This window comes from Equus caballus, chromosome 31, assembly GCF_041296265.1.
Source record: "Equus caballus isolate H_3958 breed thoroughbred chromosome 31, TB-T2T, whole genome shotgun sequence".
Classification (NCBI taxonomy): Eukaryota; Metazoa; Chordata; class Mammalia; order Perissodactyla; family Equidae; genus Equus; species Equus caballus.
Window position 1 is genome coordinate 25,633,569 of NC_091714.1, and position 24,770 is coordinate 25,658,338.

General features: G+C 41.9%; 1 long non-coding RNA gene across 1 annotated transcript; it reads left to right on the top strand.

Annotated features, from left to right (window-relative positions):
- Positions 1–8,021: 8,021 nt before the first annotated feature.
- On the top strand, positions 8,022–24,125 carry LOC111771408 (uncharacterized). Its single transcript, XR_002805229.2, has 3 exons — positions 8,022–10,019; positions 18,261–18,353; positions 23,159–24,125. It is a non-coding gene; the product is annotated as an uncharacterized lncRNA (long non-coding RNA).
- Positions 24,126–24,770: the final 645 nt, after the last annotated feature.

The following is a 24,770-nucleotide window of genomic DNA, read 5'->3' on the forward strand; positions in this document are numbered from 1 at the left end:
GAGTCCTTGCTAATGAGGAGGGTAATTCAGCGAATTGTATAAGCACTTTCAACTTGAACGATTCTAAAACTCGAGTTTACTTAAGGAGTTAAAACAAATGCCTGCCTGTTGCCTGCAGATCTGGAACAAGAGTTCAGTGAGTTTGTGTGAAGATGAAAAAGATTAGAAGCAAAGGCTGAGTTGTTGTTTTCTCTGATACACAAACATCTTAGCAATTTATCTGCTGGTTTATCTCACCATGACCCTTAGAAATTACTTAGTCCCTCTAGGGTTGCCTTCCCAGAAAATTCAGAAATATTCCTGCAAAATATGTCAACTCATTAAGTCATAAGTAAATTGGTTGAATTCTCATCTGCTTCTTGCTCTATTTATCTGTCTGTCTCTTTCTCTCTCTCTCACTCTCTTTCTGTCTCTCTCATTCTCTCTCCCTCTCTCACACACACATACATTACTGAGTCTTCCTTGCCTTTGAAAATGCAGATGAAATTTCTTATTTCTGTTGTAAGTTTCACAGAACTATCCAAGCTTATGAGAGACCTTGGCAGACTCCAATTTTGAAAGGGAACTCTAACAATTCATGTTTGACCTCTGAGCCAAAAAAAGCCTGAATTTTTCAGAAGTTTATTTGTTTGGGTTTCTTTTTCCTTATAGCCTCTTTTTTTTCCTCCCTTCCAAAAGACTGCAAAAAAATTTCTGTCACCATTGGGGACCTGGTACTGGTGGTGAAAAAGCTAGTTCCTGTTCTGATGCTGAACTAAAAAGGAACGAAGGTCCTGGATGTGTCAGGTTTCTTTGTCAAGCAAACAAAAATAAAGAGATCTCGTTTACTGGAATAGTTGCAGTGCTCATTAAAATTGATGACTTCGAAGATTCTGTGCCTCTCTTCCTTTACCCAGGGCCATCGGCCAAGAATCTGCTGTGCTGTTAAAAACATCATGTTATTGGGGTGTTGTAAAACAGACCACTGCTGTTGCCTTTGCTCACCCTTCAGGTTTCAGTGTCACAGCGAGAGAGGCCTAGGGTGACCAGAGGAGGATGGACCTGGCCATTTAACCAAGGGATGTCATGGTATGGGACCTAAGATGTAACCTGGTATTTTCTATCCATGAACATCAAGTTTAAAAAAGAAAGAAAAGGAGCTAGATTAGCATGAAGCAGAGTTCAGTTTTTCTTAGAAATGTGCAACTCTGCAAAAGTATGTCTTTATTTTTGGCACAAATTGCTGGAGCAAATTACATAGCTTATCAGATGTGGTTTTTGGGCTCAGTGGAGCAGCCACTGCAGGGACTTGTTCTCTGTGTTGTTCGCTTCCAGTGGGAATGTGGGATGTATCAGGATCCTCTTACAGCTCGGGAACAGGCCTGAATAATAAATGCTAACCATATTTGTGATCCAACTAAACTCACATTACTCCAACTCCACCAAGCAGACATTGGTCCTAAAAGAAATATCTATTCTGTCTGAAGGGATGTAAGATAGCAAGTTTGAACCTCCGTGTCACAGATTAGCAAACATGCCCACGTGAACCTTGTGGGAGTGAAGAGGACAGGGCGAGGCAAGAGGTCAACCCCAGCGAATAGGGAGTTTCAGAGAGAACACGCTGAGCCCTTCTCACTGATCCTCTCCCTGATTGTTGGACCAGCTACGTGGACTCACTCTCACATGGCGGGAAAACCCAAAAAGAATGTCGCTTTTGATATACTGATTATTTCTATCTATTTTGTTGCTGAAAATGGAGAAAGATAAATTAGAAACATAATTTTATAAACAGAAATTTTCTACTAGCTAAAAGAACGATAGAGTATTCATAGAGTGTTTACTGATTTATTCATTTATACAAGGTAAAGCTCTTATGAGAATGCAAAGGAAGTAAAAACTGGGGCTCAAAGAGGCAAATTTATTAAGAGTATAGTGCAAGGCAATAGATAAGCAAGTGCCTTACACCTCAGGGCCCAGCGTCAAAGGGAAAGAGAAAAGCCAGCATGGAGGGGATGGCGTGGTAAGGAACGACTTCTGAGGGAAGACAAATCTTAATTGGAAACGCCAATGATCCACAGATTTTCAAGCATTTTTTCACCTCAGGCTCCTTTCTTCAAATGGAATCTTGCACGAAATCCAATGCAGAAAGCACTAAGAATAGAGACCACCTCTCACCCACCTCTACTCCCCATATTCCTCCTGTTATTCTCCTCTCTTCAAGGGTTTGAAAATCACTGAAATATAGAAGTTTCAAGATACAGACAGGGAAGGAAAGCTGCTCTCTGGGTGTGGAGAGAAACATGAGTAAAGCTGAATCAGGAGGTGATGATAGAAATGTTTTGTATTAGCACAACGAAAGCATTTAGGCAAAGTCATCTGCCTGAGGTCAATTCAATGGACTCTAGGGGACGATTGAAGATTGTCAAGTTGGGGAGTGACGTGAGGAAAATGAAAATTTAAGAATATTAGCATGGCAACCATGTGCTGATGGTCTGCAATAGAGAGAGTCCAGTGAGGATCCAGTTGGAGTAATCTGATCATCAGAAATAGAGGGGCCCCAGCGGGCTTGCAACTGTAAAAATGGAACTGCAGCCAGCAGGTGTTCGTGATTGAGTGGATACGGGAGTTAAAGGAGATACAGCCTAGAAAGTCGTGGACTAACTGAGGTCTTTATCTTACGCACTTGTAGGAATCTGTAATTTTCCCATGGCCATTATCTTCATTAGTCCTTATACATTTATGTGATGATTTTACTAATACATTTCTACCCCCAGACTATAATGCTCCATGAGATCAGGATTCTGCCTGTTTGGTCACTAGGACTTAGCATGATAGGTATAGAATAGGCACCCAAATATTTGTGAAATTAAGAAACTCAGTAAATGATGATGCCATTGATTTTATTAAGGGAGCTAGAGAAAAGCAATTAAATTCAATTTTTATGATTTTTTTTTTGCTGGGAAAAGAAACCTAAATGCAGATTTCTCACCCTTGCTTGAGACATGGGGCTGACAAGTAGTTCAAATGTCAGTGATGGGTATAAAAACTAGGCCACCAGTAGCAATGGAAGCCATAAGAATGAATTTGTTCACCCGAGAGAGTGAGTTTAAAGACAGAAGAACAGAGTGAGCTAAGCATACTCCTGCAAAAGTCAAACGGAGAACCAGAACGCTCAGAGCTAAAGAACGCTTCTCCCAGAGTAAATTTGGAATGGTTCGCCATACACCCACACTTTGAGACATTTATAAACTGTGACAGGAAGAAATCCTCTTTCAAAAAAGTTTAAAACATTAGGAATTTTGGAAGTGGGAATAAAATGTACAATTAATCAAGAGGAGTTTAACCCAATTTTAAGTCCCTCTCAAAATTCTTCATTTTATTTGTAAAATACGATTGATCACCTTATTCAGAATGCTAATAGCATCCCTGCTGAGAAACACTGACCCGGACATAGAACTTTTTCTTTTTTCTTCTCCTTTCTTCTTTTTTTCTCTATCGTCCACTTTCCTTTGATAGCCACACATAAAACATCTCTTTCCTGGAATTATAGAAGCCACATGAAATTCCAGAATCTCATTTACTGGTCTAATTTTGGTACTATTCCACCTAAAGCCTCTTGTTCATTGTTATTTTGGTTGTTGCTGCTGCTACTGTTGTGAGTTGTTTTGTTTTTAGAGTTTTTGTTTTGTTCTATTCTTTTCTTTGGTTAGTAAAAAAAAAAGAGAGACAAAAAAACGCTTGAATGACAAAGTTACAGTGTGGATTTTCTTCTACATAATACATTTTTTTCTATTTAGTCCTGCGAGAAATATGCATATTTAATTTAGAAAGTAAATAAATATGGATTTGTGTGTGTGTGAGGAAGACTGGCTCTGAGCTAACATCTGTTGCCAATCTTCCTCTACTTTATGTGTGATACCTGCCACAGCATGCCTTGACCAGCAGTGCTAGATCTGTGCCTGGGATCTAAACCTGCAAACCCCTGGGTGCCAAAGCAGAGAGCACCAACTCAAGCACTGTGCCACTGGGGTGGCTCCTGGATCTTTAATGCTCATATGCTAAATGCTATAATTTATGTATAAAGTTTAAATGTTAAAATTCTAAACGTGTTTTAAAATTAAGTCTAATATTAATGGCAAGGAGTCTGAGAGAAGAAAACTCTGGGAATAAAAAGAACCTGCACCCATCAATAGTATTTCTTGAGCAAAAGCTGTGCAGGTACTTTTTGGTCTCAGGCCTCAAACAGTGGTTTTATTCCAAAGGAAACATCAAATTACCAAAACTTGAGATCAGTCCAGGGACAATACAGAGTCACAATGATTCTCTGCTAAATCTGGAAGTTAGGCTTCAGAAGACTGGGGCCAGCCCAGTGGCACAGCAGTTAAGTTCACACACTCCATTTTGGTGACCCAGGGTTCACCAGTTCAGATCCCGGGTGCGGACACGGCACCGCTTGGCAAGCCATGCTGGGATAGGCATCCCACATATAAAGTGGAGGAAGATGGGCACGGAAGTTAGCTCAGGGCCAGTCTTCCTCAGCAAAAAGAGGAGGATTGGCGGCAGATTTGAGCTCAGGGTAATCCTTCTCAAAAAAAAAGAGAAGACTGTGGATCTGCTTGAAGCTACTTCCAATCCATCAGACCTTTGTAGAGTTTTCTCATTTACCCAAGCTCTAAATGGGCATCTATGATGTGTCCAGCACTATTGAGACCAAAGGAATAAAAGAGACACAGTCTCTGCCCCTAGGAGCTCAAGCTGGTGGGAGCTCCTCCGCCAGCCGCCCTCAGCACCTCTCCCTCCTCACCTTCCTGAAGATTTGACAGGTAGCTGGCTGGAAGCAGGTGGCTCTCTTTGTTTCTCCCAGTCATGTTTACGAACATATAAAAACCTCATGTAACTATGATTTCATCTCATTCTCCGAGATTGAAACTGTTGTTTTGTATCCACATTTATATTTTCTCTCCTTCTAATTTTAAATTGCACGTGCAACCAGCTTCCCTCTCAGGGCTTTGTGTGCCCTGACACTTGGTGAGAAGTAGGGATCATCCAGGAGCCCTGCTCCGGAACAGGACGAACGTTCTGAGGAATGGGGAGAATCAGCAGCAGCTGAGGGGAGAAATTAAGTTTATACCAAGAGTCAGGTTGAGGAGGAGTAAGTGGAGACACATAATCCATGAATACAAAAGAAGATGAGCAAGAGGATTTTAAAAAAAATCATTGAACACATCATCCTTGCTTTGATGGAGCAAGATCGAAATATGATGGGTAAGCTGCCATGCAAACCGGAAACATTGTGGCATGCTGACTGCTCCCCCATACGCACACATACACAGCTGATGTGACAGGCAAAGCACAGCCACCTCATGACAACCCCGCCTTTGCTGACAGTTTTCTATTTTTATTATGCTGTTTTTTATGAAAAGGTGCTCCTTCTTAAAACATGCAACTATCCTATTCTATAAAGATTCATTCTCTTTACAGATATGTTTTATCCTCTGTCCATAATTAGAAAGATCTTCTGGCCAGGTATGTTACACGCTATCTACTTTCCTCATAACCTGTCTTGATGCCTAGCACACCAAACCACCCAGTAGTTGCTCCTGATCAAAGAGAGAGGCCAGGCGATACTGTAACTCATGTGTTAATGAGTTCCCAGGCATTGCACATTGAAGCTGCTCACTTAGGAAGCAATTCATGAGCAATGACCGGTAGACTCCACTGATATTGGAGCCAATGGAAGCATCCATGAAAAGGACACCTGACCCTATCTTGCTATCCAGCCAGTGCCCACTGGTTGGCCATTCTAGCCAGTCTGGTTTCTTTCTATGTCCTCAGCACTCTTGCTCCTGTTGCTTCTACGCCTGGTTTGTCTTACCCATTTAAAGACATAGTCATTCTCCATGATCCTGCTTCTGTGCATCTGTCAGGTCTTGAGAAACTCATACTATTCTCAGCATCTACAGCCAATGATGGTCTGTGTTTAGCATCTGAATTTATTTACTTTTCATCTATATTCTTGTTTTCTGTGCCCTTGACTTCTCTATTTTTTGTCTAGATTCTGAGCACCCGAAGAGTCCATTGCCCTTGAGCATGGTACTGTGATAGATAAGTGATCAATAAGTGATCAGGTAAATGTGTGGCTCCTCAGTAAACCAGAAACTTGGTAACAGGCTTTCATGCACACACATGCTTGCACACACACATACACACATGCACACCATACACGTACACACACATACGCATATGCACACACACAGCATGATCATCATCACCATGTGCTAGTTACTTTGTGCATTATCTTACTCAGGACTCACAGAAACCCTGTGAGGTAGGTACCATTCCCATTTCCATTTCATTGTTGGGGAAAATTTAGCTGAGGGAAGTTACATATTTTTCCCAGCATCATCAAATTAGTGACAATTGTAGACTATACATTTTATTGTCTTCTGATTCAGGACACTGTCTGTGTCTCACAGATGTAATCATAACAATGTAATATCTAGTGTTCTTACCAAAAAAATCTCGATAAAATCTAACCTGTCTCTCCTACCCACCCTTTCGTTTCTTCTGAATCTTTTCCCTCTCTCCCTTGAATATTGAATATTCTTACCATATGGACATTACCCAGCATGCCAGGTATAAGTCAGGAAATGTTGCTGTAAAAAATAATAACAGGATCTGCTTCTCCATGTTTGTTAGTGTAAAAACAATCCCACACTCTATATTTTCCAGCGAATGTGTCATATGGGTCATTCCACTCATTGGCATGTGGACTTGTTATTCTTGCCTACTGAGTCAGTCAGAATTAGAACATTTGGGTGGATGTGTGTCAACCTCCTAAGAAGTAAAAATATCAACATAAACGACACAATTTGTAAATATTGAGAATCATAAGGTTCAGAGCCTATCCACAAGGATTATGTCACTTGATTCTGACAACATCTTTGAGATGTAGATAATACACGTAGTATGACTGTCCCTGATTTACAGGTGAAGAAATCAAGGTTGAGAGAAGTTAAGTAGTTTACTGAAAGTTAATAAGTTAGTAAGTAGCTGAGTCTTCACTAGAGTCCAGGTTTTGTTTATTTTCTTCAAATCATGATCTTTCCCCCGCATGCCAGGAGAGGAGGAGTCGAATGGAATGAAACCAGTCACATGATGGGGCCTGGACAAGGGGAAGTGTGCCAGAGAAGCTAAGAGCCCTCCACAGTGTGAGGAGAAGCCCCTCTGTTTAAGCAAAGGAGACTCCACACCATCCGGGAGAGGGAGGAAGGGAAGTGAGGGCGGGAGAGCGTGCACCTGCAGCCTGGGAGTCGGCAGGAGAGACCGTTCTCCAATGTTCTTGTTCAGAAAGTAAATGTATTTGAAATGAGGACTCCACACATATACTGTTAATAATTTACCAGCTGAAACCATTAAAGATGTTGACAAAAGCTTTTCCATTTACTATGGGTGTCTGTGGGTGATTTGAAACCACTCATTGCCTTTGTAAGCTCTGGGGTGATTTCTGAGTGTCCTGGCTAATTGGCAACAGCCCAGGCAACTTGACCAGCAGTGAATGGAGTTTCAGTTTGAACACACAACTACCCTGATTCCACACTCAGGTATTTTACCACTAATTCACTGAGACACTGTTGGCCCAGGCCTCTGTAGGCAAATTATATTCGCCAATAGAAGAAATTGAGAGTATAACTGGATATCCCTGCATGAGAAGCTCAATATGAAAAAGTAAATACATTTCCCAGAAGAACACCATCAAGATGTCACCAGAGTCGAACATCCAATGGAAACAAAGAAGCAGAACCTTCTTATAATCAATTTTATTCTTTCAGAACCTTCGAAGTGCACAGGGACTCAAGCTCCTGAAGTGAAAGGAACAAACTGCCCTTATTGCGTAGGATGAATGAATTCTTTTCAGCTATTATTTGTAAATAAAAACCAAGCAGTGTACTACTTGCCATTTTAAAGTTCTGGATTTTTGTTCCATTTCTGCCGTCTCCCACCTGATTTTCATAAATGTATCAGTTAGGATGCATTTGGCTACAAAGAACAGAAAATGCAACTAGCAGTGGTTTAACCAATGAGTGCATTTATCATTTTTCTTGGCATGAAGCCCAGAGTTACGGAAGTTCCAGTATGGTGAAGCTGACAACTCCTTCCATGACTGCTGACCATCTCTCGACTCTGCCATGCATCCTGGACAGGCTGTCCCTGTAGGCCAGCTCTTTCCACCTCAGGTGGCTGCTCAGGTGTCCACACCACACGCAGATGATGAGATCCGGAGGTAACAAGGGAATGTCTGCCAGCTGTGTCTCTTTTTTAGAGACAAGGAAGCTTCCCCAGAAGTGTGGTCAGGCCACGTCATGTGCCCAAGCGTAAATCCAGGCACGTCGCAGGGCTCACGGACGGACTCTCCATAAGTGACCTACCCTAAGCAAGATGCACACCCGGGGATGGAGAGGGGCCGGGCCTACCTTGGAGCATGTGGGTACTCAGAGGAGGGTAAACAAAATTAGAGGAAAGGAGGAAAGGCCAATCTTGCGGGTGATGGGGATTATCTGCCATATCAGGGAAACTACCGACTTTTCTACAGCTCAGTTTTCTCATTTCACTGAGTAAAAACTAGACTAGAGTTCACCACTAAGACTCCTCCACCTACTAAAATCCCACTATTCAAAGGTGAAGACAACTCCATTAACCCCCACCTAATGGAAGAATCAACGTGATTCAATGAAATAAGATTTTCCCAGAACACTGTAGAGGTTAGAAGGAATAAATATACAATATACCAGACGAATGACCTCACTCTTACAGTCAAGTGTACCGTCCATTGATCTCTATGTTTCTGTGAGATAAATGAGGCTATCTCATCAGGAGAGGTAAACTGAGGCAGAAGGAAGCATAATGAGGAGCCCACTCACGTGCTCTGACTCTGTGCAAATCATGAAGCCATGGTAGGAGAAGTGGGAGAAGTCACCCTAGAGTGGTGAGCTCTGAACCAGGCGTGCCGTCCACATGAGGAGCAGCCAGGGTCCACTCGGCCTGGAAGAGACGCTGGGACTTCTGTTCATATTTTCATCTCATCTTCTTTTAAGTCATATGTGTAATGTTTTACAATGTGCATGATACATTAGCATAGTAGCAGTGCATGCATATAGTTGAGAGCTACGTAGAAAGGAAAGATGTGGGCTAAGAAATGCTTTTCTTTCAGAATGCTCAGCTAAAGCTTCTGGAGGTGATTGGTATAGATCACACTAGCATTTTGATGGCTTCAACTAAACCACAGAACTGGAAGGGAAAAATACATGCAGAAGGAGACACAACTGGATTTGTGATTGCCCCACACTGATAAAGCAAGGCAGCCTTGAATCTGGGTTTAGAATACTCGATTTGCCGTGAAACAGAGATTCCCAGTTTATTTTCTTTGTTCATCCTGTCAAAGGCTCTTACTTCATTTAAAACCATTCTGTCATTGTCCCCTCCTCCCCTTCCTGCAGTCTTTCCTCTTTTAGGAAGTGCTAGGCTTGGTCTCTGGCTCAGTCAGCATGGCTTACTGGCACAGTCAGGAAGTCAGAAGAGCTCTGTGGGCTCCCACAGTTTGTTTGCTTATTCAATTAACAATTATGCATCTACTGAGTGCTAGACAGGAGGCCACAAGGATTCGCCAAGACTCTTGGAGTCCAGTGTCTAGAAGGAGCACTCCCCAGTCCGCGGAGAGACCGACAAGGAAGTGATCAGATAGCGCATTCGCCAGCTGCAGAGGAGAGGATAAAAGCAGACTGAGCGGGGAGGTCAGAAACCGGAGGTGGGAGGAGTGGGTGTCAGGAACACTCTAGGAAGAAATGGCTCTTAAGCCTTAATGAGTCTTGAGGAAGAGAGGAGCAGGTCAAGAGCCGCATTCCTTTCAGCAGAGGAAACAGAATGGCCAAGCCATGGACTCTGCACCTGGGGAAGAAGGCGAACGCGGAGGAGAGAAGAGGAAGCTCTTTTTCCCTTCAGGAACCGGATCTGCCTCTCCTCCAGCCTCACTGACTCTGAAGGTGAGGCCTGGGTGTGGGCCTTGCACTCGGTGGAGAGCGGCATTCCCTGGACGCCCTGAGCTGCCCATCCCAGGGCGGCTCAGGGCACGTGGCTCCCACAGCGGCCCAGGGGCTCAGGACACTAAGGCCAATGTGTTTCCAGGGGCCCTTTGCAAGAAGGAATCACGTAGTAATGGTTTCGATACTTGTGGAGGTGGGGGTGAGACGGTGCAGCATTTAGTCTCTATGAATACGCCATGTAACGGATTTATAAGGGTTTATTCAATGTCTTTGATCACAAAATCTGCTATCAGAAAGCTGCCAGCTGAAGCTCAGGTTCATTCGAATGAGTCAACACTTTTGAGCTCCACACTGGAAGAAAGATGGGACTTTTTATTCAGAAAACGTTCTTTCCCTTCGAGGCTCTTGCCTTCTTTTACGCTTCTGTCTTTCCTGGCGTCCTTTGACAGTGGCTTAGAATCAGGCTTCGTGCCTTAGCTCACACTGTTCAGGGCGATCTGGAGAGAGCACCTCTGTCATGGCTCTGGAAGCCACCGTTTTTGCTTATTTCAGAAGAAACGTGGCAGGATTGCTTAATTGCTCCTTCCTGAAACACGGGGGTGGGAGTCGGGGAGGAGGAGTCAGAGGGCAAGATGAGAGTTTGGTTAGAAGCAAAGAAAATCTTTTTGTAAGGAAAAAAAGGGTTTTTACCACCAAAATAGGAAATCCATCAAAGCACAAAGGTGCATATTCGCTTAGTTGGGGCAGTCAAAACAGTCGGGACTGGGGGTGGGGTGGAGGGGAGAGAAGTTAATCTATATCCAGAATTCTTTAATTAGAGGTTAAAAACAAGGCAAAACAAAACAAAAAAGAGGGGGAAAGCCTTTATGGTCAGCTTTTGAGTGTTGTTCAAGTTGAGCAAGGAAACTGGAATTTGAACTTAACTTGCATACCATCCCAAAGTAGCTGCCCTCTGAAGGAAGCAGCCAGCGGCCTTTCTGGAAGTTTCCTTCACTGCTGGAGAACATATTAACAACTTTACCTACTCTGTCTGAATAGGTAATCCGTCTGAAATTTATGGTAATTTTTAAAAATATATGTAAAAATTTTGAAACAAATGCTCAGACATTTTTGCCTCAATTTACAAAGGTTTCATCCACAATGTAGTACCTACATCATTTACAAAAACCCAGATTCAGCATCTCTGAATGGAGACCCCTTATTCCTTTTTGTCCATTTTCCCCTCTTTCTCATTGCTGGATGTGAAGGGTACCAAATATGCTTTAAAACCAGTCTCAAAAAGACAAGGGAATGCAGGGAAAAGAGTGCAAAAGGGTAACCTTGGCAGTTTTTTTTGGTAATTGTGAAGAACAAGGAAAAAAATAATTGTATGCATTGGGTAACGCGGAGCTGTCTGAAGTCTTATTAACTTAATATGGACATTTCAGTCCCAATCATTTCTCTCCCTCTCTCTCTCCATGTCTCTCTCAAAATATACTTTAATTTGTAGCTGAAATTCTCTGTGATACAGTTACCTGGTTGGTTAAAAACATCCTATGTTTTCAATCTAAAGCAAATATGGATGTTGAGTGCCTTCTGAGTGGATTCCGTCTCGGAAACCATCTGAGAGGTGCACAGAAGCAGAGCTCCCAGGAGCCTCCGGGGGCAGTCCCGGCTCCAGGCAGATACAACTAAAACGTGCAAAGAGCTTTTAAAGACTGTATGACTCCATGTTGTTTTTCATTGACTTTTCATTTCTTTTTGTGACTGTAGCCAGAAAATTTGAAGCCAAGGTAAAAATAAAGGCAGAATGGGGTGAGCAAGCTTTATTGTCAATGTGTTTTCAATTTCATACATTTTTCCACAGTTGTGTCTTTAAGGTGGATGTCAGTTTACAAAAACAACAAAGTAATTGTCATAATCTCAGATTCTAATCAAATATTTGCTTTCCACTGTAAATTTTTGTTGGCCAGTGCTGCCTTTTTAAAATTATTTCTCTATTTATTTCTCTGAAACTATAAATATGATGGAAGTAGAACTATATAATTTCAAAGTTCTGGACAATTTCTTTCTTCCTGTTTCTCTCTTAGGTCAGCCCTTACTGCTGTCACTGAAAAAGAGTCATCTACGTGAAAGGCAAACAGAAAAAATAAGATTTTAAAAAAATAACATTGCCCGGGAATGAGAAATGTTGTTGAAATTTAGGAAATAATTTCCTCAATTATAATTTTCTGGGCAACTGTCACAGCTGAATTCCCCAGGGTGTAGCTCTCCAGCTCTGACTGCTGACCTTGTTTCAGCAAAATGCACATCAATGTCACACTCAGTCCTTGTGGCCAGATCACCTGACATATTTGATTTAAACAAAATGGGGCAGGGACTCTGAAGTTCTAGGCAACATGTGAGTCATAACAAACACGTTCTACTTTGTGTTTTATTCAGCTTGTCATTTGCATTGCAGAAGGCTTATTTGGGAGTAGTTGTTGCTAATTACAGCTACAGCGTGTTTGGTCCCTGGACTCAGGGGTTCTCAATCTAGGAGATAAGAAAGGGCAAACTAGAGGAAGCCACTCTCCCAAGAAAGGCAAACAATGTCGTTTTCCTGTAGCCTTGTAGACCTAAAACGATTGTCAGAAACAAACCAAGCACTCAGAACACAAAATTCAAGAAAGCCATAGGAGGTCACTGTATAATTGTGAGCTATTAAGGAAAGGTAATCAGGAAATAACATGGAAGCTGCTTTAATTTACTAGAGAATGCCACAAAAGTCTGTATCTTCCCAAGAGTAAGAGAAGTCACAGCAATTCCCCACCACATCTGTAGAGACAGGAAGAGAGTTCAGAGTCGAGCCTGAGACGCTCAGCTCAGGTAAAAATAAAATTGAAACCCTCAACATCCTTCGGCCAAACGGAAGAGAGAGGCTTTTTTGAGCGCATCACACAGACATACATGGGGTCATCTTAATCACAATAACAGCCAACAGTTTTTCAGTGCCAATTATGTGCCAGGCCCGATTGTCCAGTGAAGGATGATTGTTGGCAGTTGGCAGGTGATGAAACTGAGGCTCAGAGGGATTAAATAACTTCTCGTTGAACTGTGGAGTCAGAACTCAAACCTAGGTCTGTCTGCCTTAGAAACCATCATTGACCACTTCCGTACAACCTTGCTCTTTTCTTCTTGAGAAACACTTGGCTGGGTAAGGCCCATGGTTACCCTCCTGGCATCACTCTTATAGGCTGAATCCGACTCCATTTTCAGGAGTTGTTTATAATTACTCTTAGTAGTATGTTAAACACAGCAATAGATAAAATATATTCTTCCCACAGTAACTCTTGGGATAACATCATGGGTTTGTTACTAAAGGAGTGGAGTACAACATCCTTTTTTTGTCCTAGATTTACTTGAACAGCTATTTCATGAATAATTTCTGTATTTAGTCATATCAGTTATGATTTCATAGATATTAATCTGGGCCTTTTCTCAATCTTTATCCTTAAAATAAAGTCTTTCTCCCAGACTCCCGTTTTCATCTGTTCATCATCTATTACCAATCTTCTTCTATTGATTGGTTCCCTCTTAAATTAATGTGACCAGAACTGCCCACAAAAATGCAGGTGTAAATGCATCCTAATTATAACCCAATAGGACAGTATTTGGTTTGCTTTTTACCACTCTTCCCGATGCCCTGCTTTTCTTCTTTCTTTCTTTCTGGAAGAGTCTCCCCATTGGACAATGCTCTGGATTCTCAGTCTCTTTCCTGGTTTCTATCCCTTCATCTTCTAGGTGTTTCATGAGATCCCTTGGAGTGGTGGTAAGGCACTCAAGTTTTGAGTCGGGCTCCCTGGGTTTAAATCAAGCTCCACCGTCTGCTATTTGTATGATCTTGGAAAAGTTCGTTACCTGAGTCCATGATGAATGAAGTGAGGATAATAACAGTACCAATGTTACACAGTCATTATAAGGCTAAGCAAAATAATAGATGCTAAATGCTTACAACAGTAGTCAGTACATGGTAAGCTCTTGATAAATACTATTTTTTGCTATTACCTAAAACCTCTCAAATATTCTAGTTGCTTTTTTTCTTTTTCTTTTATTTTTTTGGTGAAGAAGATTGGCCCTGAGCTAACAACTATTGCCAATCTTCCTCTTTTTGCTTGAAGAAGAGTGGCCCCAAGCTAACATCTTGTGCCCCTCTTCCTCTATTTTGTCTGTGGGACACCACCACAGCATGGCTTGATGAGTGGTTTATGTCCACACCCGGGGTCCAAACCTGTAAAGCCTGGGCCACTGAAGTGGAACATGCTGAGCTCAATCACTGTGCCACCAAGCTGGCCCCATCTAGTTGCCATTTTTATTCTCATTTACACAGATTTATGAACTTTCTGCATTTATCTCTTTTTTAGCTTGCCTTTCAACCCAAAAAAGTTTTCTGTCATTTACAAATATAACAACTAAAATTCATTTATTAAGAATTTGGTTAAAACAAGGGCTTGAATATTGCTCCCTTTATATTTCCTCATGTGAAACTGTCTGTTTACCATACCCTCATTTCCTGTTTTTAGGCTGGCTCCCCTATTGTGACCAGTCATCCTATTTCCTCCAGTGAGAGAATCGTGGGATACTCCACTGAAAATTGAATTATCAACTACATCATGAAAATTGACATGCACTCCACCCACAGCTTTCCCCTTATCTGCGTGCAAATGTACATCATAATACAAGGTCATTATTTAGGGCACATAATCACCTATTGGAGAAATCTTTCCTCCCTCTTTTCTCTATGAAAGTGTTCAACCATCCTCACTTTACAGTCAGCCTAAAACAGAGGAGAATCAGAGATCATAATCTTCCGGGTTTGTGCTAGCTGTCTTCTTGGTTCAGAGCATAAATTATAATTTGCTTGAAATTACAGATCTCAGCTCCCTCCATGAACTCCTGGAGAGCTCTGGGCATCCCTTTTGCGTGTTCTGTCTTCCTGTCGCAGGTCAACTTAGAATGATCGGTTTAAAGCAAAGCAAGGAAGTGAGTTTACAGTATCCAGACGAGGAGTCGACAGGGCAATGGAAAGAAACACCCTGGGGAAAACGTCATCCAAAGAATCCTTAGCTCTTTTCAGGCACCAAGTTAGCACTGAATCCAAGGTGCTTTCACCCAGCGCCCTTCCTCACACACAGCAATGCAGCTTACTCAGGCATCCACTCAGCAGCTGTTGGGCCTGGGTGCTGTGCTAGCTGCTGACAATTCAGAAGAACAAAAGAGAACAAGTCCTGACCTTCACAGAGCTCAGATTCTAGTGGACAAGCCCAGACAGAGAGAAGAAATGAAATAATTTTAACACGATGTTGGTGATTAAATGCTATGAATGAATTATCAAGGAAATGTAATAAAGCAAAGGAAATAGCTGCTTAGGGATATCCACCACCAGTCTCTGGATGTGGAGACATTGGAGGAGTGGCTGTCTCCACTGAACAGCCTGAGGACCTTTGACCTGACAGGCTGTCTAGGTCACACGCGAGACCTGGCACAGATCAAAGCAAACAGCAACACTGCGTAAAAGGCAAAAATGGTAAGTCAAAATTTCAATGTCAGAGCAGCATTAAAGCGTGCAGGAGTCAGCTCAGGCTACCATAACAGAATGCCATCGACTGGGTGGCTTAAACAAGAGAAATTTATTTAGTTAGTTTGTTACTTAGTTTAGTTCTAGGCTAGAAATGCCCAGATCAAGGTGCCCCTGAGTCAGCTCCCCTGTAGGGCCTCTTCCTGGCTTGCAGACGGACACCACTGTGTCCTCACATGGAAGGGACAGAGAGAGAGCTCTAGTCTCTCTTTCTCTTCTTATAAGGGCATCTAGGGTCCTACCTTCACTACTTCATCTAAGCCTAACTACCTCCCAAAGGCGCTACTTGCAAACACCTTCATACTGGGGCTTAGGGCTTCAAAATACAAATTTGTCCATAACAGCAGGTGTGAACATCCTACCAGAGCATGCTGGCAGGTGCTTTGTCCCGTGTGCTGAGACCAGAGCTTTCACACCACAGTCAATGCTCTGGCTCCAATGGGGATGGGGGTTTTTGCCTCTCCCTAAGTTGACCCCACGCAGAGGGCTCTCCAGTGTTGCTCAGCCTCAACTACCATTGAATTTTGGTCCCAAGTCTCTGTGACAAATCCCTTGTTATGTTCAGGCATGTTTCCTGCGGGGAGAATTAAGATACCACATACAATTTATCTTTTAATATTCAAATGAGGAATATTACTCTCAAGAATGTTCTCTCTCACATGACTGAGAAAAGAAAAAATTAGTAGTGTATTTTAATAGACTTTGAAATAGTTACAAAGCAATTTAAAAGCCTATTCATTCTAATCTTGAGAAATGCTAATCTGGGTCAGACATGTTTTTGTGCTTCTAATATAACAAGGAAAAAATAGTATATCTTCTATACATTGTTAGTTCTGGGCTGTGATTTTTAGGCACTCATTAGAGCTATAAGGAATGTCTCAGTGTTGCAGGATCAGAAATAAATGGCAGAACACTTCACTCTCTGTAAACACAGATGATGCTCAGAAAGAATCTCCTTTAAAAGAGCATTCCTCCCTCCTTGGTCATTTTCAGCACTCTGTACATGGACTAAAATTAATGCCAAAATTATTACCCTTGGAGAGTGGGAGATAGTAGCATAATGTAGCATAGGAATAGTGCAAGCCAACTATCAATGACAATCCAAAGTGACACGGTGATACAAAATGGGGAAGAACCCACCCTCCTGTTAATGATTCAGAATCTACTTATGATCACTATTCAAAAACCGATTCTAGAATAAATACTATATGTTCATCAGGGCTAAATGTGCAGAAGGCTTTAAAGAAATTGGGCTATGTATAACCAAGCCAGGATGTGCACACGTAAGAAAGCTCAAACCCGTGAAACCCACTGGAAACTGATAGAGCCCCTGACAACCTCAGACACCTTGTGGTTGTTGCTGCCAGAGTGGCTACCTCAAGGGTGAATGTGGTGCACTGGTGGGGGGGGGGGGCAGGGACGAAGATGGCAAGTCTGCAGATAGAAACCACCACCAACGACGAACAGTGGCCTGGTACTTGCAGCAAGTCTGCCTTGAAGCATCTCCTTTCTTAATATGTTCTACTGTGGCTAAGAAGAAGAGACAAGCCCAGCCTCCCTTCCCGAGAGCATCTGTGAATCATGGTGACCACTCAACCTGCCACGAGAGTCGGGCAGGGAGACATGAGGAGGTCATGAGGGTCATAGGCCTGTGTGTATCTGCATCCACTGTTTTGTTGGAACTCTGCATATTGCTAGTACAATATTGAAATTTTCTTACAAGCTATTTTGGAGCATGATTTCAAAAGAGGAAAATCAATTTGCACCCACACTAGAGAAGTCTAACTGGTGCCAAAGAGACCTCTGGGTTGATTGAGCTCTGCTGCATGGTGGAAAGAACAAGGCCAAGGACTCAGACTGTCTGGGTGGGAAGCCTGCTTCCACCAGTAACAATCTGTTTGACAGGGCCAATCACACAATTTCCTGGAATCACAGCTTTCCTCATGTGGAAAACGGGGCTGGCTGTACCCACCTTCCAGGGTGGTTGTGAGGTACCGCCACCTTCTACAGAAAATCTGAGGTTACACCCATCCATCTTGCAAAAAGGTGCCAAAACACCTTTCTTGGTGGGAAACATTTGAGCCTCAGAATCTGACCTTACCAGAAGGATTAAAAGCGTATTTTTATAAGAAGCCTCTAATAGACTATCTCCAGACAAAAAAATAAAAGAAAAACGGTGCTTGTCTTTGGGGAGAAGCATTAGATGGTTGTGGGGTGGGAGTTGAAGGGAAATTGACTTCTCACTAGACTCTTCTGTGTATCATGTGTATGTTTAACCTAATCTAGGAAAAATAAACTGTAATTTGTTTAAGTACCCTTTGAAACCCATCCTGTTTTGTGCATTTGTCTTTACTGTGGGGATAAAAGTGACTTCCGACTGTACTCTGCTCCTCGGACACCATCCAGTGTGAAAGGCATCCCCTGAGAAGAGTAGAAGGTTAGAGGTTCCTGCTTGAGAGAAGGAATCAAGTACAACAATTATTACAATTTTTCTTAAAAAGAGACATGAAATGTGTTAACATGGAAACCCTGATATTTTATAATTGGTTCATCCTACCCCAAACAAAAATACCTTCTGAATTTTTCTTTCCTCCTCCTCCAATCAGCCTTGTTTTCTCTAATCAACTGCCTGGTTTTCTCCACAGTGAAATTACGGTGCTCACCCCCTCAGCCTTCCTCACCACAAAACACCACCTTCCAACAGAAAGAATCGCTGTCACGGGGTGGAGGATAAAAAGGTAAGGTCTTTTAATTTCTTTCATTTGAAAAAGAAAAATAAAAGTTACTATTCAGGCTGCCAGGCATGTTGTTTTTTAGACTTTAAGTTCTCCAAGGGAAGAGCATTTTAATTTTCTTCAGCATCTTAAGCATTATGTTTAAAAATCAACATTGTTTGAAAATAATATGCTTTATTCTTTATGTGACTCAGAAGCAGTATTGTATAACAATTGATTCCACAGCAAAACAAAGCTCTCACTGATATTTCACTAAACCCTCTCACTCTCAACTCACCTCTGTGCCCACCACAGCCGTATGCACCCCTCTGCAGTCCTGTTTAGAAAAAGAGGGCCTGGTACACTTTCTAAGCTCCTATCCCTGCAAGTCACCCAGCCACAGTGCCCTCCGCGGTAAACAATAGCATCCCCGTGCTCCTCATGCGCTTTCTGAAAAATCTCCCTCAGGGGAACTGACATTCTTCAACTTTTCCCTTCTTTCACCTGTGGTAGATTTACTTACTCGTGCCTTAATCGGTTTATTGAGACTCTGGAAGCCTGAGAAGATCTCTCCAGAAAGATAATGAGAAGGAATGCATCCCTATTCTATGTTTTAGAGAAAAGAAATTTTGTTAAAACAATTTCTGTGCTATAGTGCCTAGACCTCCAGACTGGAAGTCTGCGTAAGGCAGAGAGAGTGTGAAGGAAATCTCTTAATTCTAAGGATAAGGGCTGCTTTGAGTTAATTGTGTTAAGGAAGCAGTATTTAGTGATTCATGTTTAAATGAAACCATTGTTTTCTAGATCCTGCCAAAAACTTACCACAACTTATTCATTTGATTTTATTACAAATTAAGATTCCCATAATTTTGGAAAAGAGGCATACATTTTAAAGTCTCTTGGGAAGAGAAGACCTGTGCTTCAGGGCAATGAATTGCCCTGAAAAGCAGAACAAAGAGAACCTTGTTATAATGTGAGTGAGCAGGGGACTTGGGTTGGTCTGCGTCACTTCAGCAGGTCGGCAGAGACGCGAAAGAGGGGCCCTGTGCACCGCAGTGCGCAGGGGACACAGGCAAGGCCTAGTGGGACCTACTCAAAGGGAGGTACAGAGAGAAAGAGGGAGAGTTTACAAGATGTTTAGGGGTTTTTCGTCTGGTTATTTGTTTTTACTTTATAGACGGGTCAACCATCTCCATAGCCCAGTCCTTCCAAGAAATAAGATAAGAAATAAAAGATGATGCATGATATTTTTTTTATTTTAAATTTTCCTTTCAGGAAGAGAGAGAATATCTCTTCCCCTAGATGGGAGACAGGAACTTCTGGAACTCTCTTGATGGGTAGGGGGAAGAATAAGAGAATAAAAGAAAAAGAAGGGGCCCCCTCTTTCTGCCAAGGAGCCCAGAGCTGCTGGAATCACAGGGCCTAGAAAAATCCCAGCAAGATGAAGACCTGTCCTCCCTCCACCCTCTTGCATCCGCAGCCCTCCTTCCCTACACCAAATATTTGCTGTCGCCATACTGAATTTTCTTTATTCACTGAGTCCTACAGACCGGGGTAGTGATGGTTCAGCATTATTTGGAACAAAAGTTTTCCTCACAGTGTCTCATTACTTTACGTACCAGGTATGTGTGTTCCATACACACAGGCACATATGGATTATGTCCACAGTAACACCTCTGCAAAAATTGAAGACATCAATGAAGCACCCTGAAGACTTCTGTATAAATAGGCAAAACTTGGAGCAATTTCTCAGTACCTACAAGTTCTGCCCAATTTTCGGTGCCAAGCGCTCAGAGAGGCAGCGCTAGCCTGGGAATCCAGTCGTGTGAGTTTGCAATGCCAGCCATCTGATTTTAAACGTCACCTCTCTAAGGATCAGTTTCCTTATTTAGAAAACAAAAGGGCTCTTGGGTCCCTTCTGGTTCTCAACTGAAATTTCCTCACGCTTGCATTCCTATGCATAAGTCTGGAAATATGAACCCGTAACTCAACAGTGCTGCAAATTACCACCAGGGCTGACAGCAACAAAGTGACCAAAATATGACTGCGCTCATCTTTCCTCCCTGTGAAGTTAGTGATTACAGCAACATCTCCAAAATTTAGTGGTGGATTTTCTCTACCATGTATGTCAAAAGAACAGATGCATACAAAGAAAAACCTGGTGCCCTCACTGGAAAAAAAAAAATTAGTCTATCTGACCTTAGTGTGGAGGGGTGACTTCTCTGAAGGCTGGAAGAATCCTGGCATTTTAGAAATTTCTTTGTCTTTATCCAAAGTCCGTGATCCATGATGAAAACTGTGGATTTATTTTCACTCCCAGACCATTACCATAGCTGGTTTGCTATATATAAAGAAATTGTTTTAGGGGCCGGCCCTGTGGCCGAGTGGTTAAGTTCGTGTGCTTCGGCAGCCCAGGGTTCGTGGATTTGGATCCTGGGCACTGACGTACTCCTTGCTCCTCAAGCCATGCTGTGGTGATGTCCCAAATAGAAGAACTAGAATGACCTACAACTAGGATATACAACTATGCACTAGGGCTTTGGGGAAGGAAAAAAAAATAAAGAGGAAGATTGGCAACAGATGTTAGCTCAGGGCCAATCTTCCTCAAAAAAAAAAAAAGAAAAAGAAAGAAATTGCTTTAAATTATATCCAAGTTTTCAGTTTGTTAATAACAAGATATGACTCCAGATTTCATCAGCTTTAACATCCCATTATTGTTCCCCATGATATGTGGGACCTGGATTACAGGAAGGCACAGTCTGTGACTACGAAAGAACATTTCATCATCACCAACGAAAAGTACTTAGGAAGTCGTAATTATACTTGGTGCTTCACTGATCACCTAAAAAAACTTAAAAGAAAGAAAGAAAGTACCATGGCCCTTCCATTCTAACTGTGCACAGTGTATTACTGGAATAATGCCCGAGCCAGTGTGATAGGAACATACAGATGACAAAACAAAGCAGCACACTTAATCAAGGAGGCATAGACTCACATACAAGGGTGACTCGTAACAGAAGGAGCATGGGCAGTATTCGGTGCAGAGCTGAGATGGGAAAAATCAGTATAAAGATCTAGAACAGTTGAGATGAGATAGAACATCTGTGCTGTTATCAATCTGGACAGACTTCCTGGAACTGGTAGGGTTTTCCAGGGGAGAAATGTACATTGATTGGTGGGCTGGGGGCTCGGGGAATGCTCATAAAAACAAATGAGGTAACCGGTCTAGAGGGCTCTCACCTTGGGATCTGCTTATGGATGTCTGCTCCCCCTGCAAGGCCTGCAAGGAAGGCTCAACAGCTGACAACCTCTTGGCAAGGACTCACAAGAAGTCTGGCAAGGACAGCGACACAGCGGTCCTGATAAATGAGGACAAAATTCTGCATCCAGGCAGAGAAAATAGTGAAGATAGAAAGCAGTCTCTTCAGAAGATATTGGAAAGGACAGCTTTCTCTTCAGCAGCAGAGAGCTTCTGTTGTGTCTCACCTGCACCACATACCATTGGTTTCAAACGGCATTTTGCTACCGAGTCCCTTAGTCTTCAATATCTGAGAGCAGTGACCCATTTACCTCTAGTATCTTAACATGCTGAAACTTACCAGAAGCGTGAGCTGTCTGTGGGAGACTATTGTGAAATGGCTCACATCCCTAAATCATACCTTCTCGGCTGCTCCTCAAAGGCTTAAAAATAGAACTTAACTCTCAGAGTGATTCAAATGGCTGAAAATAATTCACAAACATCTTCCCCAAAGGAAGTAGGGGAAAGATAGGATGTGGAATGCAAATGAACCGATGGGCTTTGTCAGCACTGAGAGAGGTGGTCAGATTGGACTAACAAATCTGATGGAGTCTGGAGTCAGCGGCAGAACTGATCTCATCTTGATCAGATTACTGCAGCCAGGAGTTGTTTGTTGGATCTAAAGAGAGTTTAGAGGTTAACAAAACTAAGGGAGACTGGTTCCTGGACAATAAACAGGTAGATTAAGGAGGTGATGATCAAGGTAGAAAATTCTTCTCAACTCTGTTAAGCCACATCTACATGGAATTAACAGTCAATAGGCTTTCTTTCCTATATGGTAGCCATGATTTTCCCAAGGAAAGATAGTACCTAAAGATGGGCACCAGACAGGTTATTTGGGGAAAGAAATGAGAAGGAGAATTGCATGGGATTGTTGCTGAGCCTATAAACACTACAAAATGTTTAGTTTAAAGCTATATTCTGTAAGCTTATAAACTAACTCATTAATTCACCAGAAATTTATTTTGTGCCCATCCTGCATCAGGGAATAATGCCAGGCCCTGAGGATACAAAAGTAAATAAATAACATAATTGATCATTACAATAGCTTCCATGATTCGGTATCTACTACACGCCAGGCACTCTACTACCATTATGCAATGGAAATGCCCCCCACAAACCTCTAATGCGGCGTCATGTTCCCACTTGACCGATGAAAACTAAGATGAAGAAATGAAGGCTCTGAGATATTAAATAAAAGTGGTAGATCTCTCAAGGAACTCCAGTGCAGGAGCAAGATAAGTAAACTAATGTTTACAATATTCTATGGTAAAAGCCGAAACAGAGATTAAAAAAAAAAATAAAGGAGGAGCTCCTAACTCAGCATAAGGGAAGGCAGATAGGAGAGGATAGGGAAGGTGTGAAGGGGGGCTGGGGGTGTGTGGGTGGGTGTAGGGGTGTGTGTGTGTGTGTGGCCTGGATGGTAGAGCGGAGCACAGCCCACAAGGAGGATAAACAGTCCAGGAGGAGAGATAGGGATGTGAGCTGTCTTTCACCCATACCCACAAATCTTCCCTCTACGTTTCTGCAGGATGAAGAATGTTGCTAAGAGAAAGCCGCAAGGCTCCTGTATGGTGTTTCTGGGATGACACAAGAGGCTCTAACAAGACACCTTTTATCAGCCTGAAGAAGAGGGGGCATTTATCATGACAGACTAATTACTCACTTTGAGTTAGTGTTATATCTGTGTATGTACCCAATGTGGCTATATAGTAACGAGAGGTTTTTAAACAAATAATCCATACCTTACATGTCCACATAAATGCTCCACAGTAGTTAGTCACCTTAAATTTAAATGCTGATTTCGGTGTGTCCGACCGCCCCCCTACCTCCTCATTGCTCACAGCATTTCAGGTACATCCCTTTTGAAATTACCTTCACAGCTTGCAATATATTCTTTTGAATATCCTTAATGGTGACAATGGTTCACCAGTTACAGTGTCATATTTTTGGTTTTGTTTTAAGTCAAAAATCATTTTGAGCTAAATCCATGATGAAGGATTAAATTGGGTAAAAATAATTGAAAATGCCAACTAAATGCCAGTCACTAAGCTAAGTGTATTTTATAAATCATCTCACCTAATTTAATTCCCACCAGAAACCTATAGAGTGGATCTTAGTGTCCCATTTAATGCTTCTTTAATAATAATAAAATATGTACATATTCATTGAAAAAAGTTTGGAAAATCTAGAAGAGTAGAAAGAGGAAAACAAACCTCCTTCAAGGTCTCACCACTATTGACATCACCAAGTTTATCGGTCGAGTCTTTCTACTACCAGTGACTATGTAAATATGCTCTTCCCCCCAAATTAATCATACTGTGCATAACTTTATAATTTTTCACTTAATATTATATTCTGAATAGTTTTGTATGTCACTAAATTTCTTTTACAAAATCATCTTTACTCACTGTTTTGTATTCCTGTATGTGGATATGTCATAATCAAAGAATTCCAGTATTTCAATGCTTTCAATGAACATTCTTCACAGATCAATATTTGTGGATTTCTATGATCATTTCCTTCAGATAATTCCCTAGAAGTAGAATTGCTGGATTCAAGGCACACATATATTTAGAGGCTATTAAAATTTCACCAATTTTTAGATGAGTAAATGAAAGCTCAAAGAAGGATTTTCCAAGGTCATAAACCCAGAACGTAGCACAGGTTGGGTTTGACCTCAGTCTGCGACTCTTTAAAGACTATGATTTTTTCCCCACTATGATAAATGAATTTTGATTAAAAGTGAGAAATATCAATTAAAAAAGAATTTTCACATGTGCAAGAAAAACTATTCCTGAAAGAATTTTTTAAAGGAGTTTTAAAAGTCCTTCATTGTTTCTGTAATGATTCTTTGAAGGACCAAGCTCATCTCTGAGTTCATGTTTTTGTTAGATTCTGTTTTAAAGCCCTCACTGTACTTCATGGCTACATTCTTAGAAGATGCCAGTTCTGTCCTTCATGAATTTACAATACTACTAATATTCTGGCCTAAGCACTGGACTTCTGGTTGAACAGCCAAAAAGCACAATCCCTCCAGCATTTAGGCAATCTCATTGGGACAAACTTGGTTACAATTCAGGCAAGCCATGACCAGGTGGGGAGTCCACATCCGAGTGTTTAGAATACCAAATGACTAATTG